Source organism: Hylaeus volcanicus, chromosome 6, assembly GCF_026283585.1.
Source record: "Hylaeus volcanicus isolate JK05 chromosome 6, UHH_iyHylVolc1.0_haploid, whole genome shotgun sequence".
In the NCBI taxonomy this organism is placed as follows: domain Eukaryota; kingdom Metazoa; phylum Arthropoda; class Insecta; order Hymenoptera; family Colletidae; genus Hylaeus; species Hylaeus volcanicus.
The window spans coordinates 23,921,172-23,939,774 of record NC_071981.1 but is presented as its reverse complement, the minus strand read 5'-3'; the positions used below and the strand labels follow the sequence as shown (position 1 = coordinate 23,939,774).

The 18,603-nt window shown below is 42.1% G+C and overlaps 1 protein-coding gene across 4 annotated transcripts in view; it reads left to right on the top strand.

The window, feature by feature from the left end:
- LOC128878986 (carbonic anhydrase-related protein 10) overlaps nucleotides 1-18,603 on the top strand; it is a 216,303-nt gene that overhangs the window by 162,225 nt on the left and 35,475 nt on the right. The gene's annotated exons all lie outside the window — the stretch shown is intronic.

Here is an 18,603-nt window from a genome sequence, read left to right as displayed (position 1 = left end):
GAAAACTAGTAATAATGTTTGTTTAGGTTCAACTTCTTTAGAACTCGAAGTGTTAATAGAAAGATTGTCGGTGAGGCAAAGGTGACCTGATTCTCAAATCTGAAATTAGAGATCTCATTCTCGAAGTCAATCTAAGCTTAGCATTCAGGGCAATAGAATGCTAATAAAACTATCTCGAGTTGCTGGTAGATACCAGAAAAAAGGGCCTCGAGTGCAAAGGGTTAACGAACTTCGTAAGTAGAATTGGCGAGGAATGATCAGACAAGAACGAATTCAGTCACCGCTAGGTTTCCTTTAGGTTCAATTTCTTTGGAACACGAAATATCGATAACATGATTGTCGTTGAGGTAAATGTGACCTGATTCTCAAATCTGAAATTAGAGATCTCATTCTCGAAGTCAATCTAAGCTTAGCATTCAGGGCAATAGAATGCTAATAAAAGTATCTCGAGTTGCTGGTAGATACCAGGAAAAAGGCCTCTAGTGCAAAGGGTTAATATACGTCATAATAATCACGTGTGAATTACTTTTCAAGAACGTTGCACAGAAAAATAAAACACGAGTAAAAGCTTGCGCATAGTACGCGCGGTTCCATTCGAAATTTGAGAAAAGTAAAAAAGAAAAAAGGACTGATTTCATTTCACTTAGAGAATGAAATAAATTTCTCTCCGCTGTAAACGGGCATTTTTCCCCATTCTACAACCGCAACGAAACTGGAGCAGGAAGTAGAAAGAGAGAGAGAAAATAAAGAGAATTAGTCATTCATCTTTTAGAATGCTTTAAAGGTGCATTGCCCGATTCCCTGAATCTTTCATCGACCCAATATTGCTTCGCGTTGAGCATCCGCACTAGTAATACCGATCTTTAATTGTAAACAACCAAGCAGAAGTCACTGATTGCAAACGTTTCATTTATTCGTTTTGTAAACGTAACATCTATTCATTTCTATTTAAATTTCCTTCCTGAACCATAAAAATAGCTCATTCGACTCTTTCAAATGTAAACATTTTCGTCGAACCGTGGCATAGCGAATTTCTTTTAACAATACGCGAACTCGTATTCGTGCATATATTCGCTTCGGCGTGGTTTTAATAGAGAATGACGCGACAGGGAGAGAATGTCAATCTGAAACTCAGGAAAAGTCCCACGAGTGCCTGCTGTCATAACCGCAACTAGAGTGTCTGTAACTATTATGCTCAAGGACGGTCAGGAATACTGCAGTCCGGAATGTCAGTTTTGTGGATGAAGTGATTCGTAATTAGGCCTGCTACGTACATTCTAACTAGTTGTTATAATTAATCTACTTTATGGATAGAGGATATCGATTAGAAAGTCCGAGGTCCTTCGAATCGTTCACTTAATGTCCCGTTATTTAGTCTACAACCTAATTTGCACTGATAGCATAATGATCAAATATCTATATTAACTTGGTATAGGTTTTTTTGACGAAACATAAATGACATACGATACATCCAATTTTAATTTTAAACGAAAGTAGACACGGTCACGATTAAACTTGTATCACGACATTCAAGTTTGCGCCACGATTATGCTCTGGCAGTCATATTTTGTTGCCGATTAAACCTTTAATTTTGAATAGTTAACGGTGTTAAGTAGAGTCACTGAGAAATTCGTATACGAAAATACAATGCTTGAGATCAATGGTATCGTATAAAACAATTGGACAAGGTAGAAAGCATTTTTCGACAATAAATTGTTACCGAATAATTTCGATAATCTACCCCGTGGAGAAGATTAGAATTCTGAAGCTGGAGTTAATCGGAATTAATCACGAGGTGGCTTCGCGACGAGACAAATTAAACATTCGTTAAACGCGTCGCGGCGATGACCCAATTAACCGCGGCCCGTTCATCCTGTCAGCGAGTGAACCCTCTCTAGACACGACCCAATTCTCGTGGACGTCGACGTGCCGCGAAAGAATGTCGCGCGGCTCCATTTATCGTCGACGATTTCGATTTTAATTAGAGTCAAGTGCGGCAAGGTCGCTCCGCGTGGAATTTCCTTGGCCGTGGGGACCAGACATGCTTTCAGCTACACGCGTACCAGAGTTTTGCATGTCCCATTCGACTGTGCATTCATTTTTTATTTCCCAGCTGATACCATCGGAGCGGTAGTATCACTGACGCAAAATATTTTATTCATAATTGCGAGAATACATTTAAGGGTGTCCGTTTCAGTTTTTCTTTTATTATTCACACACGAGCATGTTTAGTTTTGTTTCATATTTTTGTTTACTTCGTATTCTTCGTAATTCTTCGAAGCTGAAAGAAGTAATTTCTACCGTAATTATTCCATAAATATAATATTTATTTGGACATTTCTCGGGATTATTGGTATAATTTTAAAATAGGCCATTAAGTGTTCCCTTGAAATTTTAGAGAGCCTGTAATTTTTATCTCCGAAGTGGAATCACTTTTTACGATTCCAGTTGATACATACGATTTCTAGTTAGCGTGTAAATTAATTATTCTGCATAATTTATTTCCATCATTTCTTTCATCGCATAATAAATCTTAATTAATTATATAGTCATCCTAGCTGATTGTCATTCGTTCCCATTTAAAAGGCAAATAAATAACTGCGAAGGGTGACCGGAAAAGCGTGGAAAATATCAACCGTGTGTATCGGTGAAAATACAAACGGCAGGAAGTATTCGAGACAAACGTAACGTACAGAATCGTGACTGAATCTCTGAGCACCCCGAGAAAACAAGTGCCGCGTTACAAATGTATTTCTTCATTCTTTTCCGGATAAGCGTTCTTTATGTTTCCGGCGGTGCCTTGCCTGTTGTTCGAGTGTGCTTAAGTAAACCGTTATCGCTAACACACTCGAAGTATACTGCATAATTAATAGACGTGCACGGCTTACCCGATAACACGTTTCAATTTATGTACCTGAAGTTTTCCGCGAGGTTTAATCAATTCAACTGCGAAGATATTCCGTTGGAAACGTTCGTTATTAGGAATTATTCATATTTGACACGAATACCTCGTTTCGATACCTCCGCCTCGCCGAATCAAAGCACTGCCTCCCGATACGCCAAGACGACTCCAAAAATAAACAAATAAAAAGGAAGAACCGTTGAAATAAAAATCCGTCTATCATTAACTGGAACGCTGGCCAAAGTCCCTCGAGGTTGAGCGCGAAAGGAACGACTCCCCCGCGACTTCTAAGCGTCGACGATTATTTTCGCGCGTCGCCTCGTTGCATCGACGGTGCAGGAATCGATTCGAGGTTAATCGAGCACATAATTCAGCCGCGACGCGCGGCCGTACGTACGTGTTCGCGCGGCCGAAATCCGCAGCCGCACGCGAGCAGGTGCGAGCGCGCGACGTACCGCAATCAGTGGCTCGCGCTCGCCGCCCCCGCAGCCGCATCAATTTTCACCCGTGTTCCTTCTTTCGCGTTCGGCGGCTCCCCTTTTTCCGCCCTCTTTCTGCCGTTTCGCGATGTATCAGCCCCACGACTCGCCTAGGCGCAACACCCAGCTGACGAATGTACTCGCGAACGCGCCCAACGCCGAATGATAAATTCCGAGTGCTCGTTGTCCGCGCCCGTTGCCAGTCCGTATATCACCCGGGATGCACGCCCCTGCGCGGTGGACCCTGGATGCCGCGAGCTTTATTAATCGAAATTAGAAATAAATCAAGAAGGAACACGAGCTCGATTCGGAGCGGATATTCTCGTAGGTTACTTTTGGACGAGCGAGAGAGGTGTGGCGACCAGGAAAGGGTTCTCCGAAGGGAGTGAGAATTTTTATTTTTTAACCCTTTGCACTCGAGAGGTGACTCTCAGTCACTACTAGGTTCTCTTTAGGTTGAATTTCTTTGGAACTCGAAATGTCACTAACATGATTGTCGTTGAGCCAAAGGTGACCAAATCTCAAATTAAGGATCTCATTTTTAAAGTTAACGAAAGCTTAGCATTCGTAACAGTAGAATGCTAAGAACGCATATCGAGTTGCTGGTAGATAGCGGAAAAAAGGCCTCGAGTGCAAAGGGTTAATTTGATTTTAATTTGTTTAAATTATTTAAATCGAGAAACTATTCAATTTGACATCGCGTAGGTATAAAGTCCCTTACGCGCTACTGCACTCGTTGGTGTGACTCGTGCCTTCAATATTTTGCTTTAAATTTCATGTCGCGAGTCTTGCACGTTGTTGTAGGACAACGGATTAATAACAAACTATGCCTGGCAGCGTAGTCGCGATGAGCCCGTGATTTAATATTCTAAAATTTGTGTACTTGCGTCGTCTACCAGAATTAATATATCGCGAACGTTTCTCTCTCGTTTCTTTGCTCTCACCGTAAAGTATTCACGAAACAATAAATGTCCAGCGATCGACGATTCCGGATAAATTAAGGATCGCGTATGGAAAGTGTGCGTTTGCGCCGTGTGTCGTAAAATATCTGATTTTAAATTATGAATATTTACAACGGCATGAATCGAGTATAAAGAACGAACGTTTCCCGTTCCAGTAGTGCGGATCCGCGTTGCTTGAATTCAGTAGTGCGAGTCGGTAATAATTCCCAGTAGCAGGAATCAATCACGAGTCACCGGTGTGTTCCCCCGTTGATATGAATAAATATTACGTCATTAATCCACCAAATGTGCGGATCGGTATAGGGGCAGTGTTAATGTGCCCCGGTGGCACGAGTCAATAAATGTTGAATCATTAACGGTCGCGATAAGGTCGAGCCAATTCCGAACGGGTGATCATTAATAGGAATACACCCTGTAAGTATCGCGGGAGCGTGTCACCGCATAATTGTCCAGGAGGTTATTACGTAGAAGCATTTTTATCGCGTTCTCCTTTCCCTCGGTTCTTTCTTGCGTGCGATACATCATCCACCCAATTTTATGCATGAAAGTGAATCAAATTATCCACCGACTGCTGCCGTACTCACTGTTGCCGAGAAAAGATCGCTTCGAACGATTTTTATCGTTAATCTTACAACGATCTGTGTTGAGATCTACTAACGAAAAAGATTGAATCGTTTCCATAGATCGTTCGTTTAAAGGATTTTCTTTTGGCAAAAATGAGAAATGATTATAACAAATAATGATCCAGGCGTTCGTTAATTCTTTGTGTTCGTACAGAGTGTGTTACCTAATTGGAATAATACTAGTCTTGGCGCTATTTAATTGAATAATAAACAAAATTAGATTTCGATTCATTTTGTTATTCAATATGTTGTAGTACGACGTTTATATGATAAGTGGATTAATGACGACTAGGATTATTTTCTTACGTTTAATTTTCAAATGGCAGAGAGTCTCATTAATTTTCGCGAAGTGAAAACTCGACGAGGAAGTAATTGATATTAATAATAATGGGGAATAACGTTGACCAGCAATTATGATAGAAGGCTGCCATAATATTCTAGTAGTCTCGTGAACGATCGTCCCCCGATAGTTCACCGTGCGTGCGCAGAAGATTCAGGCACGTCCATTTAGCAACGGGGACAAGGGCAAAATAATTTCAGAAACAGTGGAAGCAATCTCTTTTGTTCTAACTATTTATTTAGCTACACGCACATTGCTATAATTGGGCGCTTTCGACCTAATCGATACGACAAATTAGTCACGAGCTTCTCAACAGGCTGTTCTCCTTTGGAAACCAAAAATGAATTCGAAAATAACCTAAAATAACCTAAAGTGACTCTTTCATTGAATAACTGGCCGTACTTGAATGACGTATTTAATTTTAAATATATTCAATATATTACACACGCTTCTTTTCAAATATATTTTGAATACATTCCATTTGCCAGAAACAAATTCGTAGGCTCAGATCGTATACAATAAATGCATCAATTAATTTAGCCCAACTTGCATGTAAGTTCGCTTAAGCAAAGCCAGCACTTATCGATCAAGTAAACGCAATCAATTCCTGTCGATCGCTGACGTCTCCCAGTCGCGAAATTTAAGCGGGAAATTTACTCAACTGTCAGTCTCCTCGTTGCTTCCTTTTCGCCCCCTAACTTTCTCCAACAGCCTTGTACGGTTCTCTACGGCCACAGAGTTTTCTCCGTTTTAACCACAAATCATCAAACTTTTACTAGTTTAGTTTACGAATATTCAAAAGTTTCTTCGTACAAGTCAATTTATGTTCGTGGCTACAGCTGTATATTCGATGGAGGCACGGGAACAAGGAGCAACAGGAGTATCCGATATTTTTCTTGTCCATTAATTCGTCAACGGAATGAGCTGGTACAAGAGTAGTCTACACGAAACGACAGGTCGTTTCTACATCCGTACGTGAACAAATTCTGACGTTGCAAACTTACTCGGTTAACCCTTTATAAGTCACTGGCACTCGTTGTCACTAAGGAAGGGGCGGGAATTTTCTAATCCACAAAAAGAAAGAAAAAAAAAATCCCCATTGAGTTCTGTCCTATAAAAGGTTAAGCTTTTCATTGTCAGAATATTTAATCAAAAATAGAAGCTTGAAGATCAATTAATCATAAATACTCAGTCTCGTGCTGACACGTTTATTGATTACACATCCACTGATTGCCGCATTTAGGCTCCTGGCCTCGAAGTTAAATATTCGTTAAGTTTCACTGCGATCCAGGAAAATACTAGAAACTACCGAAGCAAGCGTCGTTGCTAAATTCTCAATAAACTAGAGTGCTACTATAAAAACATATTTAAAAGCCATTCGAGAACATTCAGGCAGCAACACAGCTTCACTTTTGGCAAACTTGACGGAATACTTACGGTCGGGCCGACTAACCAGAATCAATAACCAGAATTAATCCGCGGCCGTGTATGGAAGGGAAGCCCGCACGAAAACAGCGAAGCGAATCCGTGCGGTATCCTTATCCAAGCCTCTCCTCAGGAAGCCAAGAGACGGATAGAGAGTGGAAGGCGATGGAAGAGGGCGACGGGTCACGAAGAGACGAAGGGTCCGTTTGAAAGCCCTATGCGGAGGACAAGAGGATTCCCAGAGCCACGGCACTCGAGCGAGTCTGAACCATTACCGGCATGTTTGAGCGACGAGCCGCTTTGATGCCGAAAGCCTACTCGAGAAGGAGCTGATGGAGTGGTTCGAGTGCTCCTCGAATGGCCCATCCTTGTCCCGGCACCTGAACCGGATGTCCACACAGGCCTGTCCGGGAGTAGTTCACAAATTTATGGGCCGCACTGCTAAATTGGCCTCGCCTCGCGCCTCGCATTATTGCCCATTAATTATTGATCATACCACGCTGGTTAGCCGATGTCTCGACGATGATGTTCGTTTCCTGGCCGATCCGTCGTCCAGGCCCACAAATCACCTCTCCTCGATCGTTTAGAATGCCATCATCGTTCTCGATCGTCCGCGTTTAGGTCCACTTTTTCAGGTTCGTACTTCGAGCAGGCTGCTTTAGTCTTGGTAAACGTATCGCGGTTTAATCTAGGCTCGCGTGATCCTCTTGAAAGGAATTCTCGATTGAATCCTGAGTAGCTCTTAGCAGATCAAGGTTATCAAAGGCTAGATCCCATTGTACTAGGTAGATCCCGGTGTTACAGCTCTGCTCTCTCCGCGTCTGCTTCATCCCGTTGTTTGACGTATGTTCGCGTTGATTGTACGTTCGTGAAGGTTGACAGTTTAACCAACGAGCCACAGTGCGAATCATCTCAACATCAAGTTACGATATGGTTTCAAAAATTGAGTATATAAGTTGAGGAAAGTATATAAGGAAGGAGAAGACATCTACTGCACGCAAGAGTGGTTGTAAATAACCCATTGGGAAAAATGATGCATAATTCACGATGTTGAGACAAAACGACCAAACAAGTTATAATATGAATTATAACGTGAATCGTTCCAACATAATTCCAAACATGGGTGAGTCAACCAAAGAAAAAGAAATCCACCCCACTATAAAGTTACGCAATAGTCATAAAATACAACACTATTACGATCAAACCAACTCGTCGATAAGTCCGCAAATCCGAGGAGATCAAGTCCACCGACAAGTCGAAAACAACAGAGAAACAACACCTAATTCGAGAGTTTTATCCTGTTACCTCCACCGATACGGCAGAGGTTGTCATCCAAATGACTGGCCTACATCGACCACCGTGGGACGATCTCTTTTCGCGGACCGCTCCATTATACGGTTTAATTGCACGCGATAGCGATCACGGCGTTACCCGTTTGCCCAGGAGCCAGGAGTTGATAATACCGTAAGCCCTTCGCATCCCACCAAATGCGAAGCATTACCTTTCCGCCGCTGGTATTACGCGCTGCGGTCCAACTCGATGATTGACCGTTACCTAACCATCGCGTTGCTACGCGTGGGAGTTATTCGCGCGGGGTCGAGGGGAGCTATTTTAATCACAGTCGTCGAGGGAAAACCGCGTCGGCGACCGAAATCGAAGAACAGATTGCGGGGAACGTATCGGATGCGAGGTTAGCGAGCAAGTTAGAGGCAGCAGAACGCCTTAACCAGGTTTATCGGGACGCAACGGGATCGGAGGACGAGGGCTTCGGGTCGTTCGACTCGCTAAGGACGGAAACCAGGTTAGGGCAGAAGTTATAATCCCGGAATTCTGTAATGGACAACGTTCAGCCGTTATACTTGCGGCGAAAATTTCTGTTAACGCATCCGCGATGTTATCCGTTATTGGTAGAATCGCGAAACCGATTTCACTAACCGGGATAACTGTATGCAATAGTATTCTTGTAGCATTCGATGTTGTGTTTAAGTTACGCGTATCGCTGTGTTTTTGGAAACAGCGATTGGAATCATCAGCAAATTTGTCAATGTTCAGCAAAAACGTTGTTGATAATCCAGTGATCGTGAAAGTAAGTCCAGAGAACCATCCGGTAACTGTAGCGTTACAAACCCTAGTAATTTCTATTCGAGATTCAAGTTCCGAAGTTCCGTACGAAATACTCGTGTTAAAAATTCTTTGTCGAAGTTCTTTGTCTAACCGTTATCAATTCGTAGTTACAACATTTAGTAGAACGCTTCATAGATCCAACTTCAGAAGTTGAGAAGGGTGAAATTTCTATTCAAACTTGGAATCCAAAGTAAAATTGCAGAAATGATTATGTTTACGTTGTAACAGGTCTCGCAGCTACCACTTCGCCGAGGAGTCTTTAGCATTTAGTACAAATTTCACTTTAACGTTCCCATTTGCGAAAGTTCGGAGCAAAATTTCCGTTTAAATCGCAATTTCAAAATGTAATCGTAGAAGTGATTATATTAACGCGGCGAGGAGTCTCGCAGTTATCACCACGCGAAAGAATAACTATACTATTTAGTATATATTCGAGTTCGAAGATTCCCTTTGCAAAGTCTTGAGTGAAATTTCTATTCCGAAGTTACGGACTGAAATTCATTTACGAAAGTACGCACTATTGATTTACCCGCAAAAGTGATTATACGTAGCATTTCTTAAAAATTACCAAAATTCACTTCCGAAGCTACAGACTGAAATTCGTTTACATAATTATCGACTTAGCGGCAGAATTGCAAAAGCGATTATGCCAACGTTGTAACAAGTACTCGCAGCTAACACTTTGCAAAAGAATATTTGTCGGGCAGTATTTCTACTCGAAATTCTACCCGACACTGCCAACATTATAGATATCGCGTCCCTTCTCGTTTCGAAAAATATTAATAACAGCCGACGGATAAGTACATTTATTAGGCGAACGTTCAACGAATATTTTTGCTAATCACAAACGGGCTCCAGCTACTTTCGTAATTATCGGATGTCCGAAGTGTGGACCTCGCGCACCAATGTTTCTTCTGAGACAGGGAAGCAGGTGTGCAATTCGTTGTCCCCTGAGCGGCAGTTAGATTTATCCGAACAACCCAAGAGTTATGGGAAAAGATAGGCGCCCTCTAAAAGCATGAAATTTTCTATTTCTATATTGCGCGCGTAGAAATAATCACGAAAGTTTTCAGTTAAACGAAGGGGAATAGTCTTCTCGCAAATTGTCGACAATTACATTTTTACCTTCGTTTGGGGTCATTTTCAATAAAGGGCAATATTTTTTCAATATCATTTCCAAGAGGTGCAAGAAAAAAGAAACCAGGAGATACGCGTGAAAAAATATTAATTTAAAAATAAAGGGCACGCTTGGTGCCATATTTATACAAAATATTCATTTAATACATATACAGCTTCGTGATAAATAATTGCATTTAATGTTATCGTCATAAATAATAATAATAATAAAAAATAAAAAACCTGTAATAGAAATTGCTTCATGCCAATTTAAAGACATGTACTGAATAGATTTTTAAAAAATCCAGTAAAACGCTGGCGCGCTCAGAATCGAGTACTCCTTCCGAGCGAAGAACGAAAACTCCGCGATGATAATTCTACCGCAACCTATCGCAATTTTTATTAACACTCACGCCCGTTGGTTACATATCACTGTCGCTATCATTTCGAGGTATATCCACTGCTTGGAATACAGAATTTGCTCTGTGCTGCTCTTGTTTACAGTCTCGTACGAACTGGGCTGTGCCTGCGGTCGATGTTCACAGAGACGCGCGCCCTGTTTATCGGTTACACCGATTACCAGCTCTGTTTGCTTTAAATCGCGAATGGTCGGATCAAACGCTCGTCGAGCAGAATTAAGAGATACGCCCGCGGATCACTGTTATCGTCGCTTTATTACTTGCCGAAATCCGCCATTTCTACGGAGATTAGGGGGCGTTATTTTGATATTTAGGTAATCTTTCGCATGGGTTACACCCCGTGGTTTTTCCACGAACTTTGATACGGTACTCGATGTATTTTTTTTTTTTTAACGCGGAGCAACCACCGAAAATCGACAATTTTGCAACCCTGTATTTGTTCAAACAAATTCGACCGGGTATCCGTGAGCGGCCGCAGGTTCGTCGCGTCGAATAAAATATCTTAATTGCGTTTCCTTGTTTCCATCGGCCAGTCTCCGAAGGTAGTCGATCACGCGCCACTCGCGCACCGCAGATGCAACGGAAGAGGAAAATAAAAAATTTTGTATCCGCGGCGATGGGTGATCGATTCGATCGATACATCGGACGTGTATTATACACGAATATCATCGAGCGTATTCGTGTCTCCGCAAACATTTAAAAGGTTTTCGCGATATTCAATGCACCTATTTTTTTTTTTTTCTTTTTTTCTGTTCGCTCTCTGTATTTTCCGTTTTTGTCGTTTCGTTGGAAGGGAACCGCCCCCCCCCCCTCGCTCTCTCTCTCTCTCTCTCCCGCAAATAGCGGCAAATATTTTGTTAAAAGCCGCGACTAACGAAACAAATACTTCGTCGCGCAACGAAATTGCACGAATTTGTTTGGCACGCTCGCCTCCGTTGCTAATTCTGCTCGCACGCAGCTGCGATTAATAGTTTACATTTATTTCCATTCGGTGAGCACGAGTTATTCAGTTGCAACCTTTCGCCGCGTTTGACGTATCGACTGCGCGCTACTCGCGTCGCCGGAAAAATGAAAGGAATGAAAATGAATTCGTAGTAAAAAAAAAAAAAAAAAAAGTTTGCTTTTGTACAGGGGAGACGAATATTAGCGAACGTGCTTTGGCGTGTTGGAAATTGATAAAAATATCCGGAGAGCTGGTAGACAGAACATCATTACAGGACCGTTTTTATTTTGTCGTTAACGTAAAATTATTTTGATACTTGGATATTCGTTTTCAAGTGTTTCATGAAATTACGCGATATTTCTTGCGTTTCGTCTCTTCGAACTTTTACTTTTATTATTTTTCCGAAAGATATCGTGTTACACTCGACTAGTAACTTCGCGTACTCGAAACAGAATAGAAGGAGTCGCTACGTAATAATTCTTTTTTTCGCGCTCGGGTATCAACCCAGGATCGTCAACCATGATCACGTCATACCGCAATTGGTTTTTCTTTCCCACGTGCGACGGAACGTTCCCAGGAACGTGTGAGATCCTCGTCTCACCGTAAATGTTATTTACATACCGCGAGTTATACGAACCACTAGAGCGAGCTCGTAAAAGAATACGATCGTTAAATTAGACGGCGGTATAACGCGAACGAATTTCGGTCTCGAGCCACCCCTCGACGGTCCCCCGCCGCCATTGTGTTCCGTCGCGCATCTAATATCGCGGAGAATTAATTTCGTTCTAGCCACCGTAAAACTGAATCGAGCTCGATCGATGGGACGCGATTACGAATTAGAACGGTTGCATCGACGTCTACGCGACCCAATTATCGAAATACGACGCGAATCGTCTCGGAAACAAACGCGGATAATATTTTTTCTGTCAATTATTTTTATTCATCGACGAACCATCCCCGACCCCGACGATCGCTGAAAATGCGAACGTGGGCGTCGACGGATCGCGACGATCTCGAGCAAAGCAGCAACAGAGAATGCATAAATAGCGACAAAGGGAAGTAGGTAGATGGAGGGGTGGTCGTGTTTAACGCAGGGGCATTCGGTAGGCGGTAAATGCTGGTGACTGGCGTTGATTCATGGCGCATTGAAAGCTCCGATGCTCCTCATCGAGAATGCGCCGCTATAATTGCCGGACGCACTTGAACCTTTTCATTACTTTATGGCTCGACGGAATTTCGACTCGTCGCCTCTGCTCGAACACGTTTGACGTTAATCGGGTTCGGGTCTGGCGGAGACTTTACGATCGGTTTTCGCTGGTATTGGGTCACGAGTAAACTCCAGATTCGAGGCATTTTACATTTATGTGGGAAAACGTGTACAAACTATACGTGATGTATGTAGAATGTACTAATTAATGGGACCATTTGAACATTTTGGTAATGTTTAGCGTTTATCATATTTTCCTATACGCCACCGTAAAATTTCTGTAGTATTTTTTTTAAATTGCTTTCTATAGAATCTATAAAATATAGAGTTCGTATACCAATAAATTTGTTATGCCGGTGAAAAATATTTTGATTCGAATGAAATAGATGACAGTTTGACGAGGCAATGTCGAGACGACGTAAAATAGAAAGTAAAATTCTCTTCTTCTGAAGTTCCTATTTCAAATTACCTCGGATCATTTACACCTAAGCTCGTTTCGAGCTTATTGAATTACCTAATATTTAACCCGATTCGCTCTGGGTTCCGCTGGAATTCTATGCGCGTCTTCTTCGTAATTATTAAAGATAGAATTAACCTTGCCGCGCGAGATGCATTTCGGGATTAGCGATAAATAAATGAGCGTCTGCGAGAGCGGTGTAAATGCAGAAACTCCGTGTCCTTAATCTTCCTAATTAACCTTTAACGTAATCTTACTTTATGCATATTCCATCCGTTTGGTTCTATATATACAACCAGCGTTCCTAATTATTTCGTTCTTCAGACACTCTGTGCGTACTTTCTTTTCGCGTGATCGCTTGGATTAGTCGTTGCTTGAGTGCATTTCGTATAATTACTTAGAGTGGACAGAATATGGGACAAGGTAAAGATGAATTTTCCACTTTTCTTCGCGACTCTTTTTCCGACATTCCCCTTTTATTTGAATAAACCAAATCTTTCCAACACTCTGCGTATAAAGTTATTAAGACATGACAGTCAAATACCTATTCGAAAGAGTCCAAATGAAATACTAACCCTGATCTTCGATATCTGTAGTTGAACACCGTACACAAGGAAGAGTTATAGATGCCGAAAAAAGCATCATAGAAGAAGAAAAAAAAAAATTATTTTTCCACAAGAATAATTTCTATCAAAATAAGAATACTATAAAATTATATATATATATAAATAATTTTATTTTGCAAACGAATAGCATCTTGCCAATCGCTGAATGATTTCCTCGAGAAGTTTAGTCGATCCACAACCTTCCTTGGCCGCACCCTTCAAAAAACAAAACCTCCGCCGCGTCTCGAAGAAACCAGAGCATCCATATTTTTACAAGAGCTCCGGTGGAAACATTCGCGACGTTGCATGTAACAAGGAGAGAAACTTTTCCTCTACTTGACGGGGTTTCTCGTCGGGAAATAGGTCCCCGTACGGATTTTCGCGGTGCAGAGGGATGCATGTATCGGGTGTACACTGTCGACGAAAGGCAAGACGCGTCGGTCGAATCCGAAAGTCGGTTCTTTCGGGCGGGCAAGTAGGTCAAAGAACTTGAGCCAGGCCGACTGTGTATGGGCGGGCGCGAATGAAAAGCTACCACGGCCATTCTCGAGGAAATTCCATCAGACAGACGAAATCCACGGCTCAGGATGCCCCGAGGAACTCGACTCCTCGTCGTTGAATTCTGCTCCTTTGAAGCTCTCACCGTGTATCGTTCTTCCGCGACTCCGGCGTCGAATTAAAGGATCTACCGTCGTGCGCGCGACGGCTATTAAATTAATTTCGGAAAGAGGCTCGAGATACCCGAAAAACAGATAGTGGCTACTTGAAAAATAAAGCAGAGGTGTGAAATTGTAGAGGATCTTCGGTGGAATGTTGTAGAGGGTGGTATGAGAGGACGCAAGGTTATAGTTCGTAATATAGATGCTCACACATAGGTCACACATAGGTGGTAACACAAAGAGATTTAATATGTAGATGTTTATATTATAATACAAAATAAAGCAGAGGTGTGAAATTGTTGAGGGTTTTCTGTGAAGGGTTGTACAGGTCGGTATGAGAGGATGCAAGATTATACTTTGTAATACAAGTCTTCATCAATGGCAACACAAGGAGGTTTAATATACAGATATTTATATTATAATACAAAATAAAGCGAAGGTGTGAAATCGTTGAGGGTTTTCTGTGGAATGTTGTAGAGGTTAGTACGAGGGGATACAAAATTATACTTCATAATCTAGGCCTTCATCTATGGAAACATCGGTGGATATTTATATTAACATTGCATGTATAAATTTGTATACGAAACCTTCCTGCATTCCAAAGTGGCGAGTCTCAAATCTTCGTATCAAAGGTCCCCGTTCAAAACACGTGTTCAAACAAAATGAAACTTACTATTCGAATGCACATATTCCTCGATGATTTTCTCCTAGCGTATGGAAATAAGCGTCAATTAAAACCTGCAAACAGATTTCCACAAAAATCTGTCCACGCAATAGTTATGTGACAATAGACTCGTCAAAGGTACCAAGAAATTTGAAACTAAAGTCCCTCGGGCGTCCGTCATTTTTCATCGAAATCTTCCCACGAACGATGACCAATTTCGTCCTTGATCCGCGCAGGTCGAACGAGTCTTTCACTCGAGAATAATCCCTCTCGATCCGGCCTCCCGTAAGGGTGTCGACAGAGCCGCTGTCCGCAAACGTTAGTCGATTTCCCGGTCGCGAAATCGGACGGATCTGTGGAGATGCGTGCCTGTAACTGTTCCGGGACGATTGATTCGTAACGAACGACAAAGGAGGTTAGCGCGAAACCCAAGAGTAATTCAGTCGCGTTCCGCAGGCAGCCGCGAGAGCAGAGCCAAAATCTGGTGCGTCCGATCGATCGGTTAATTCTAGGACCAGTCAAAATAGATCAATTGCTATGGAAATCGGTGCTGCGGGATCCCGAGGACCCTTTTGATGGTCGCAGGTATTTGCGAGGAGCACGGTATGCCTCCTAATGGTCAAACAGCGACCGACGGGATTCGAGTGCTGTTATTATGGCACCGGGGAGGACACAAATTGACAGGCATAATTGGTTTAATTTCTGCGCGAAGTTAGTCGTCCTGGATGCGCGACCCATCGCTTCGAAACCATTAAAATATAACCCGAGCGTACTTAGCCGGCGATTTCGACGCTTGGTCCCCGTAACTTTCCCGTCTCGATTCGTTTCAACCATTCTATTTTTCGTACAACGCTGTTGGTAATTCGTGGCTGTCGCAGAGTCGGATAATCGGAGCGAAATCGATCGATTTGGACTTCGTGACGTGGATTCCTTGGTATTTCAGAACAGCGAGATACCTTTCGCTGTGATCTGAAGTAATTGAATCGATAATTCCTACATATTAGGTTGTCCCGATAGTTTCGTTCGCGAGTTGCGCTCAATTACTTTACGTGGCAGTCTTCATATAAATAGGCAATCTAATTTCATATGTATCGATGGTGTAACAGTAATGGAGCAAAGTGAATCGCGCACAATTCAGTAACGTAACATTTCATGTTATGTTTCGCATAAAATATTGTGCATGTATCACTTATTAATAAAGCGAAAGAAACTTTTGGGACAGCCTAATATATTCATGCTCAAGCGACCAATTTTTTTTTTTTTTATGTTTGCACAAGACTACTAATTTGAAGAAAAAGAAAATTTCAGTCTTTAGTCATTTTTGCGATTTTCGGAGGTTCCCGTTGCCGGGTCATCGACTTTCACGACGATTTAAAAATCGACCGCAAAGGATTAAACGGTGAAGTTAAATTACACAGAGCGTTAAGAGCATCGAAATCGGAATAGTCTCGATAACTCGTTCTCGCGTGCGATAACGCACATCGCGATGATAAATCGCACCCATACCTTTGTCTACGCACACCGAGTACCTTTCTACGAAACCGTTGATTACTCAACAAACCATTCGGCGCAGGCATCACGGTCGCGTTGCTCATTACTCGCCGGTACATTGGGAAGTATTGCGCGTAATTTATGCAGAACGACGGACGGGAGCGTAGCTGATTTCGAGTTTGGTCGATTCGTTCGGTCGAATTTCGCTCGATCTTTTGTCATGGATTGATCGATCCGCGGGACGGGGGGAGTAGCGTGATCACCGCGTTTTCACAAATTGTACGGTTACGTACACTTTTGTTTGCCATAGAAACGGACACGTCACTCGCACGCGAATTTTCAATCGTCGAATTCGAGTATCGATTCGAAAAACCGAGAGAATCTGGAATTTCCGAAATCGAATTACGGTTATTACTTTAACGATTGCCTGTTGCGTGCGTTTGTTAAACAGAAAAAGAAGTTCGATGCAACGTTATCGGTGTAATTTATCTTCTCGCACATGATTTGTTAACACCAAGTATACGGTATTGTAAAAATTCATCGACGGACCATAATGAAATGAAACATGATTCCATCATATAATTTGCTTAATATTACGATTTAATAATTATAATTCGGTCATTATCGAACAATCAACGAGATTGATTTTCGTTACCATATAATCGTTATTCGAAATTCCCATTTACATAGGTATGCATTACACCATTTGCAATCGAGCCTCCCTCCGAACACCCGACGTATTTTTGCTCGACTGCAAACAACGCCATTCGATCAATCTCGTTGCGAGAGGAGCTTGCAAAAAAATCTGTTACAAAAACAGCTCAATCCTTCGAAGACAGGCTACACAGAGATCTTCCGTTCGATCACGGAGCCCGAGTGTCGTTAATCCGACATTGATGCGCTCGCAAACAACGTTCCGAAGGCCTTCCTTAATTCTTATCGAAAACGCTCGACAGTGGGCGTTGAGGAGCAATCTGTCGGATTTACGGATAGTCCTTTTGGCAAACGTCTTCTGACGCTTGGTCCCTAAAGCTTCGACGACTAATACCCTGCTAGGAACCAGCATAGATTCAGCTATTACAGTTCAGCTTTAATTTATAGTCTAGACACTCTGGAGTAGTATCAGAAGTAGTTTTAGAGCCTTGATAGACGAAGTGATCGCTAGATTTCCAGAATTTATTAAAAAAGACAGTCACAATGTTACAAAGTCTAACTCTCCTCGAGAAAATAATTAAAAATGCGACTATTTCAACGTTAATTCGACGCGACGAGCAATTTATTATCCCAATTTGTCAACCATCTCCGCACTAAATAACAGACATCGTCATAAAGTCTAACTCTCCTCGAGAAAATAATTAAAAATGTGACTATTTCAACGTTAACTCGACGCGACGAGCAATTGATTATCCCAATTTGTCAACTATCTCCGTACCAAACAACGGACGAGAGAGCTACATCGAATTTCCCGCGCTGAGGGCCTGGAAGAAGTTAAATCAGAAATGGTGGCGCAAATTTGCTTAATTATTCCGCGCGGAGCGTTAACCAGTCAGGAGAGCGAGGCTGCCGCGCGTTTCCGTAATTGTAGTGGTCGTTTATAGTTGAACGACTCTCGTCGCCGTTGCGATTGTCTGTTGTCAGGAGTGCCACTCTTACTTCCGGCCAGTGTTAAAAGGCTATCAACTCGAGAACGCCTCGATTTTTTCCCTACGGGCTACCTCCGGTCGAACAAGCCGAGCTGGTTTACTTTGAACTTGCGGGGAGTCCTTGGCAGCTTTTCCGTTCTTTGTTTTCGGGAACTATGTCGGAGAAGCAACGGAGGAATCGCTCGTTTCCGGCTGTTTAATGAGTTCGCGTTTATCGTGGCAATTCGATATGAATGAACTTTAGTGTAGTAGTGTAGTAGTTGGTCACATAAAATATGTGTGATAAATAATACAAAGCAGGGGTTGCAATCGAACTGTCTTGCCAATAGAACGTGTTTTATTTTATTTATTGTACTTTTATTATGTATATAACGCGTTCTATTGGTAAGACAATTCGATTGCAACTCATACTTTGTATTATTTATTATAAATATTTTATGTAAGCCACTGATATTAATTCATATTGAACTGCCACATCAAACGTACTTTTATTACATATATATATTCAAATAAACAGAATAAATACGTTCTATTAGCAAACCCT